The following is a 9,728-nucleotide window of genomic DNA, read 5'->3' as shown; positions in this document are numbered from 1 at the left end:
TCTTCAGGGCTGCTCTAGCAAAGCGCAGCTGCTGCTCCTTACCGTGGATGAGGGGTATCTCCTCACAGCCGCCCCTCCTGACACTGAACATGGAGTAGCTCCTCTCGACCCTCCTGCGCCCGCGCAGCCGCCCCTCCTTGGATGTGGGCTTGACCCCTCCACCGCCCCTGGCCTCGGGCAGAGATAGCTCCTCAGGGCCGCCTCCCCTGACCTAAATTGAAGAAAATAGGGAAAACCACTAGACCATTCAGGTATGACCTATATCAAATCCCTTATGATTATACAGTGGAAGTGAGAAATAGACTTAAGGGACTAGATCTGATAGATAGAGTGCCTGATGAACTATGAATGGAGGTTCGTGACATTGTACAGGAGACAGGGATCAAGACCATCCCCATGGAAAAGAAATGCAAAAAAGCAAAATGGCTGGCTGAGGATAGCTGTGAAAGAAGAGAAGTGAAAAGGAAAGGAGAAAAGGAAAGATATAAACATCTGAATGCAGAGTTCTAAAGAACAGCAAGGAGAGATAAGAAAGCCTTCCTTAGCAATCAATGCAAAGAAATAGACGAAAGCAACAGAATGGGAAAGACTATAGATCTCGTCAAGAAAATTAGAGATACCAAGGGAACATTTCATGCAAAGATGGGCTCGATAAAAGACAGAAGTGGTATGGACCTAACAGAAGCAGAAGATATTAAGAAGAGGTTTCTCTTACCTTGGACGTGGGGTATCTCTTCAGGGCTGCTCCAGCAAAGCGCAGCTGCTGCTCCTTACCCTTGGATGAGGGGTATCTCCTCACGGCCGCCCCTCCTAACCTTGAACATGGAGTAGCTCCTCTTGGCCCTCCTGCGCTGAGAGAACTGTACAAAAAAGAACTTCACAACCAAGATAAGCACAATCATGTGATCACTCACCTAGACCCAGACATCCTGGAATGTGAAGTCAAGTGGGCCTTAGAAAGCATCACTACGAACAAAGCTAGTGGAGGTGATGGAATTCCAGTTGAGCTATTTTAAATCCTGAAAGATGATGCTGTGAAAGTGCTACACTCAGTATGCCAGCAAATGTGGAAAACTCAGCAGTGGCCACAAGACTGGAAAAGGGCAGTTTTCATTTCAATCCCAAAGAAAGGCAATGCCAAAGAATGCTCAAACTAGCACACAATTGCACTCATCTCACACACTAGTAAAATAATGCTCAAAATTCTCCAAGACAGGCTTCAGCAATATGTGAACCATGAACTTCCTGATGTTCAAGCTGGTTTTAGAAAAGGCAAAGGAACCAGAGATCAAATGCCAACATCCGCTGGATCATGGAAAAAGCAAGAGACTTCCAGAAAAGCATCTATTTCTGCTTTATTGACTATGTCAAAGCCTTTGACTGTGTGGATCAGAATAATCTGTGGAAAATTCTGAAAGAGATGGGAATACCAGACCACCTGATCTGCCTCTTGAGAAATTTGTATGCAGGTCAGGAAGTAACACTTAGAACTGGACATGGAACAACAGACTGGTTCCAAATAGGAAAAGGAGTTCGTCAAGGCTGTATATTGTCACCCTGTCTATTTAACTTCTATGCAGAGTACATCATGAGAAATGCTGGGCTGGAAGAAGCACAAGCTGGAATCAAGATTGCCAGGAGAAAAATCAATAACCTCAGAAATGCAGATGACACCACCTTTCTGGCAGAAAGCAAAGAGGAACTAAAAATCCTCTTGATGAAAGTGAAAGAGGAGAGTGAAAATGTTGGCTTAAAGCTCAACATTCAGAAAATGAAGATCATGGCATCCGGCCCCACCACTTCATGGGAAATAGATGGGGAAACAGTGGAAACAGTGTCAGACTTTATTTTTCTGGGCTCCAAAATCACTGCAGATGGTGACTGCAGCCATGAAATTAAAAGACGCTTACTCCTTGGAAGGAAAGTTATGACCAACCTAGATAGCATACTGAAAAGCAGAGACATTACTTTGCCAACAAAGGTCTGTCTAGTCAAGGCTATGGTTTTTCCTGTGGTCATGTATGGATGTGAGAGTTGGACTGTGAAGAAACCTGAGCGCTGAAGAATAGATGCTTTTGAACTGTGGTGTTGGAGAAGACTCCTGAGAGTCCCTTGGACTGCAAAGAGATCCAACCAGTCCATTCTAAATGAGATCAGCCCTGGGTGTTCTTTGGAAGGACTGATGCTAAAGCTGAAACTCCAGTACTTTGGCCACCTCATGCGAAGAGTTGACTCATTCGAAAAGACTCTGATGCTGGGAGGCATTGGAGGCAGGAGGAGAAGGGGACGACAGAGGATGAGATGGCTGGATGGCATCACCGACTTGATGGATGTGAGTCTGAGTGAACTCTGGGAGATGGTGATGGACAGGGAAGCCTGGTGTGCTGCGATTCATGGGGTCGCAAAGAGTTGGACATGACTGAGCCACTGAACTGAACTGAACTGACTGAAGACACATGACAGTTTGAAAATTCATCTGATCCTCAATGAAAATAAGCAAGGGCCCTAAGAAGTCCATGGATCTATAGAAACTAACAAAACCAACCTTAACGAGAATATGATAGCAGGTCCCTGTCTTTCGAATCTGTCAACAGTTGGGAGCAATAGAGGAAAATTTGAAGTCATTCATCATAGCTTCTCTTGTCTATTTCTTTTTAAGTAATAGTATTTACAAAACAGAGAGAGGTCTTAAGACCATGCGTTCTACATCAAACATATAAATAGAAATTCCTGCTCTGCTATTCACAAGCAACATGGCCTGGGACAAGTTATGAATATTAGCAAACCACAATGCTGCAAGCTCACGTAGGGACATATACTCACCTGGTTACATCGCTGTGTCTGTCAGATTATGGATATAAAATAATTTAACACAGCACCTTACTTAGTAAGCACTCCACAAATGTTAGCTGTTTATTACTTTTCTAATCACCTCTCCATTAGGGAAAATGCCATATTTATCATGTGTGTGTAAGTACATAAATTCATGTCGGTAAATATTTATTGTGTACTTTCAATGCTGGCAGTGGAAGCAGGCTATGTGTAGCAGATGCACCTAATATTGCTGACAGATGCAGTGGCATTTTATTTCTATGAAACCTTGAAATGTCTGAAATATCTGAGCAGGGGACAGAAGGAGAAAATATAGTGCTTTGCTCTAATAGTGAAATGGATACTGATAAACAGAGAACCTGCTTTCTTGCTGAATATCCTGGTTATGGCAAAATCCTTGATTGTTCAACAACTTTGTTACAGTAGATTATTGTATCCTGGTTTGAAACCAGAAAAGATTAATTTGTTCTCAAGCTATAGTTTATTAGGCAGACCTAGTTTAAAATATACTTTTGCTTTCAGAAGAAATTTTATGTAATTCTTAGATTTGATACATGTTATAAAGTTTTGTTTTTCAATTAAGAGTTTTCATACTTTTAGATGTACAAATGTAAGATGAAGTCCTCTGCATTTGTCATAGGAGTCATTTTATCTTTTTCAAGGGCTTCTTTATTCCTTTGAAAGGAAACTAAACTCTTATTTTTCTTTTCCTTCAATTGATGTAAGTAGAAATTTGAAACTAGATTCACATTCCAAAATATTCACCCTACAGTCATACTCCCCACACCTAAACATGTGACTTAGTGTAATATAAATTATTCATTAAGATGAAACATTTGACCTAGCAAGCTTTATTGCTGTTAGCAGAGCTGCCATTGAAAACTTGCTTTGAATACCAATCATAACTGTAAATCAACTGATCCTACTAAGGTTGAGGTATGTCAATATGGTAAAATTCCCTGCAATGAAAAGCACAAACTTGAGAGAGCATCTAAGGCAGCCTTGGACATGAGTGCTAAACTACAGTGTATTCGTTCAAAATACATGGATATGGTGGTCCTCACAGCACCTTTGTCTGCTTCTCACTCTTCATGATCCACTCACTGCCCTCTCCAAGACTTTCTGTCATTTTCTTCTTTCACTCTACCCTCCAACACCTTGACATTTTCTCTACTTTTGTCTCCTGCTTTCCTCCATAGTCATTTACACCCTTCTCTAAAATGAAAACAAAAAAACAAAACAAAAAAAAACATAACACATCAAAACAAAAAAGAAACCTCTTCTAGAAATCTTTTCAAAGTAACATCTTTTCAAGATAAAATATTCCATAACACTTCAGCATCAACTCAGCAGTGATATATCAGGCACATTTGTGTGAAGAATGTGTTCTTATATAGAGTAAGTGTGCTATCCATTACTTAAAGGTCAATTTCTTCATGGCAGAATATTTTAAAATGATTTCCTTTTGAAGTCACATCTTAATACAGTTTTCTCAAAGGATAATTTTCAAATTGAGTGCTTTGCTGGACATCAAAAAGTTTCTTAACATTTTCTTATTTCCACTGTCCACTGTATCAATAAAAATATCTTTACACAAGGGTTTTAATGGGAAAAATGCACAAAAATAATTTTTGCTGTGGCCATGAAGCCTTACAGAGGGCTCGAGTGTGAAACAGAGAGACACTGGACACGGTAGTTAAGTCTACATTTCTCTTACTAGCTAGGCTTTAGTCCTAAATATTTTATGTAGCTGCCCTTAGTTATGTCTGTAGTTTTTCATATACAGATAATGATAACTGCTATGAAGGATACAGAAGCAGTAATGTAACAGCCAGTGAGAGTATAGAATTAGGAACGGTGAAGTGAGGTTATTTTCGATTGAGTTACTGTGGAACTGAAGAGGTAAGTGCTATGAGGTTATGTTTGATCTCTAGTGTAATAGACAGTCATTTAAGCGTTTTAAAGAGAGGGATGACCCTAGCTAAATTTGAAAATATTACTCTTGCTGCTGTGTGGAAAATAATTTGTAGATGAGTAAAAGTAGATGCTTGGGAGGCAGACAGAGGTTATTGAAAATTTGGATTAAAGAATGAATGTGGTCTGACTTAGATGGATGCCTGGGATGATAGATGTGGATGGTATGAGATTCATTTTGGAGACAGAAACAAATAGACTAAATGGTGCATTGACTATGAGAGATGAGAGAATTTGCTTCAGGCCTATGTTTAGGAAGAATATGGGGAGAGCAGATTTGGGCGAACAATAGGCGGATCTGTTTCAGGTTCATTAGGGTTTAGGTGAGGAATATTAGGATAAGAGGTCTTTGTGTTTGGAATTCCTCACTTTCTCATTCAAATGTCTATGCTTTTGTGTATGTTTCCATCAAGAGTCCCAATTCTACTCCCCTCTTCCCTTGAGTTCAGTTCAGTCGCTCAGTTATGTCCGATTCTTTGCGACCCCATGAATCGCAGCATGCCAGGCCTCCCTGTGCATCACCAACTCCCGGAGTTCACTGAGACTCACGTCCATCGAGTCAGTGATGCCATCCAGCCATCTCATCCTCTGTCATCCCCTTCTCCTCCCTTGCTGCAATCCAAATGATCCTGCAAATTTTAGCTCTGATGCTATCATCTTCAGAAAACCGTCCTGCTTTTAGTTTAGGGTTCTGGTTGATGCTCTCCATTCTTTCATCTATTTACTACTGGCCTTTCTTTTCCCAATAAGGCAAATTTAAACAAGGGGAGGATCCTGCCATCGTCATTTTTTTTTCTTCCCAGACATTAGACCAGATACCCAGCAAACTTTTGTTTTTCTCTGAAGATGAAGACTTTTCTATTTTTATTTTTAACAGAGGATTATGGAAGGAATGATTTAGTGAGTTCCCAAACCCACAAACTGAGTAAAGCAGGACAATATACCAATAAAGAATACACAGGACTTGTGCTCTTTTACAGAAACAAAACCACAACTGTAGTGATACATGCTACTGGGTTGATGTCTGTGTATTTTCATATCTCTCTAGGCAAGGAAAATAGGTATTTTGCTTATTTTTTGGCTTCCTTAAATTCTGGGCCAAGTAATATATTGATATATCAATATAAAGAACTGATGAATAAATACATGTCTGGAAATGGTGACAGATAATGCACATTTGGAAAAACTTTAATACAGTACAGGTAAATCTTCTGACCTTAATATACCAGGAACAAGTCATGAATTTCTAAAAAATTCTAAGTTCTGACAATGTGATGACAATCCCTGGCTCACTGAGAAGTGTCTAAGAGACGCTTCTATCTCCATACCTAAGTGGACTGGACACAAATGTTTCAGAATAGGTCTTTTTCATTCAAAGGAAATTTTCACTTTGTATATTGGAAAGGACCTACTGAGGGATGGAAGGATGTTGTTGTAAGTGGAAAAAGCAAATACTTCACTCTATCAGAATGCTATGACTAGGAAAACACATTCCATATTTAACCTAAGAAATCACATTTTCATTTTGTTTCAAATGTATCCTTCTATTCAAAATACAAGTAAAGGAATTTTTAAAGACTAAAATCAAAAACAATGGTTTACTGTTTGCCTATGGCCTGCCTCTTGAGAAACCTATATGCACGTCAGGAAGCAACAGTTAGAACTGGACATGGAACAACAGACTGGTTCCAAATAGGAAAAGGTGTACATCAAGGCTGTATATTGTCACCCTGCTTATTTAACTTATGTGCAGAGTACATCATGAGAAACGCTGGACTGGAAGAAGTACAAGCTGGAATCAAGATTGCCAGGAGAAATATCAATAACTCAGAAATGAAGATGATACCACCCTTATGGCAGAAAGTGAAGAGGAACTAAAAAGCCTCTTGATACAAGTGAAAGAGGAGAGTGAAAAAGTTGGCTTAAAGCTCACCATTCAGAAAACTAACACCATGGCATCTGTTCCCATCACTTCATGGGAAATAGATGGGGGAAACAGTGGAAACAGTGTCAGACTGTATTTTGGGGGGCTCCAAAATCACTGCAGATGGTGACTGCAGCCATGAAATTAAAAGATGCTTACTCCTTGGAAGGAAAGTTGTGACCAACCTAGACAGCATATTCAAAAGCAGAGACATTACTTTGCCAACAAAGATCCATCTAGTCAAGGCTATGGTTTTTCCAATGATCATGCATGGATACAAGAGTTGGACTGTGAAGAAAGCTGAGTGCCGACAAATTGATGCTTTTGAGCTATGGTGTTGGAGAAGACTCTTGAGAGTCCCTTGGACTGCAAGGAGATCCAAACAGTCCATTCTAAAGGAGATCAGTCCTGGGTGTTCATTGGAAGGACTGATGCTAAAGCTGAAACTCCAATACTTTGGTCACCTCATGCCAAGAGCTGACTCATTGGAAAAGACTGATGCTGGGAGGAATTGGGGCAGGAGGAGGAGGGGACAACAGAGGATGAGATGGCTGGATAGCATCACTGACTGGATGGACATGAGTTTGAGTAAACTCCGGAAGTTGGTGATGGACAGGGAGGCCCGGCATGCTGCGATTCATGGGGTCACAAAGAGTCAGACACGACTGAGCGCCTGAACTGAACTGAACTGATGCTATCACATTAATTAGATTATGTAAGGATGACTTTTCATTTAATCAATTGTTTTAATTCATAAGAGAAGGAAGCAATCCCTGGAGTTGAATACATCTGCCCATTCAAGATAAGATAAACTGTGATGGGTTCATCTTTGGAGACTGTCAGTGATTAGAGTATGCAACCTAAAAATAAACACCCTGAATACGATGTACTGCAATCAGTTTATTGTGTCTTTTCCTTTTTTTTTTTCTTTTAAAAAGTTCAAAGTTTTAGAACTACTAGCGTTTGCTCCTCTTTTCTCTTCTCTTCCTGTAGTTCTCACCAATTGGGTTTGGCCTTACTAATGACTACAAAAATTCTAGAAATTCAAAGGAGAATTTCCTTTTAATTTTTATTTTTCTTCTTGACAAATAATTTAACACTGTAAGTTTGCTGTGTTTACAAGAGAGTGTTTCAGTGGCAGCTGAAATAAGAATTTTTGAAACCTAGAAACCTGACATAAGGCTTTAAAAAAGTATGAGAAAAATGGTAAAAATATCATTGTTAACCTTGGGATATCACTTGTTATAGTACTTTAGATATATGCATGTGTATGTGTTCAGTCTCTCAGTCATGTCTCTTTGTGACACCATGGACTGTAGCCCACCAAGATCCACTGTCTATGGGATTCTCCCTGCAAGAAAATTTCCATGGGTTGCCATTTCCTCCTCCGAGGGATCTTTCTGACCCAAGGATTGAACCTGTGTCTCCTACATCTCCTGCATTGGCAGGTAGATTCTTTACCAGTGTGTCACCTGGGAAGCCTTGCTTTAGATATATGTGTGTATATTTATAAATACACTCTAATATCCATGTTTGAGATTCAAATGAATCATCTGATAAGTAGAAAATTCATACATAATTAGTAAGATTACAAATTTTTGAAAACTATTAATATTTTAATACATTTGCATTTACTTTCAAATCATGGAAAGTCTTCAAAGATGAACTTATCACAGCTTATCTTTGTTAATTTTGGCAGCAGTATTTCATTTCTCACACTTTTAAATTGTAAGATCCATGTATATTTTCTTCATGCAGAGGATGAATTATACAATTACCAATTCAGTTCAGTTCAGTTCAGTTGCTCAGTCGTGTCTGACTCTTTGCAACCCCATGAATCGCAGCACGCCAGGCCTCCCTGTCCATCACCAACTCCCGGAGTTCACTCAGACTCACATCCATCGGGTCAGTAATACCATCCAGCTATCTCATCCTCTGTTGTCCCCTTCTCCTCTTGCCCCCAGTCCTTCCCAGCATCAGAGTCTTTTCCAGTGAGTCAACTCTTCGCATGAGGTGGCCAAAGTACTGGAGTTTCAGCTTTAGCATCATTCCTTCCAAAGAAATCCCAGGGCTGATCTCCTTCAGAATGGACTGGTTGGATCTCCTTGCAGTCCAAGGGACTCTCAAGAGTCTTCTCCAACACCACAGTTCAAAAGCATCAATTCTTTGGCACTCAGCTTTCTTCCCAGTCCAACTCTCACATCCATACATGACCACTGGAAAAACCATAGCCTTGACTAGACAGACCTTTGTTGGCAAAGTAATGTCTCTGCTTTTGAATATGCTATCTAGGTTGTTCATAACTTTTCTTCCAAGGAGTAAGCATCTTTTGATTTCATGGCTGCAGTCACCATCTGCAGTGATTTTGGAGCCCCCCAAAATAAAATCTGACACTGTTTCCACTGTTTCCCCATCTATTTCCCATGAAGTGATGGGAATTATATAATTATACAATATATTACAATTGTAATTAATTTTATAATTATACAATATATGAATTATTGTACATTATTAATAATTATATATTAATAATTATATGATATGGATTGTACAATTATAATGGATCTTTCTCTGTTTATTGTATATATATGTATGTATATATGTATGTATATGTATTTACCTTAAAACTAAATATAGTGAGCTCTATTATTAAAACATTGAAAATGTGGTTTTTTTGGTTGAATGGCAATTCTGTTTATAAAAGCTGTGTGGTGATTTAGCCATGAAGTTGTGTCCAGTTCTTCTGTGACCCCGTGGCCTGTCCGTCCAATTTTCCAGTTAAGAATACTGGAGTGGGTTGTTATTTCCTTCTCCAAGGGATCTTCCTGACCCAGTAGTTGAACCTGTGGTTCCTGCCACATCTCCTGTACAGCAGGCAGGTTCTTTACTGCTGAGCCACTCAGGAAAGCCCTTTATAAAAGCTAACCTATATATTAATTACATTTTAAGATAGTATAATTAAACATAAACTTAAATCCACCATATAAAATCATATCAG

The sequence above is a fragment of the Bos grunniens genome, chromosome 12 (genome assembly GCF_055505025.1).
Source record: "Bos grunniens cultivar Pamir isolate PY7600 chromosome 12, Bosgru_T2T1.0, whole genome shotgun sequence".
NCBI classification, from domain to species: domain Eukaryota; kingdom Metazoa; phylum Chordata; class Mammalia; order Artiodactyla; family Bovidae; genus Bos; species Bos grunniens.
The sequence above is the reverse complement of the archived record's forward strand: the minus strand, read 5'-3'. Positions refer to the sequence as shown.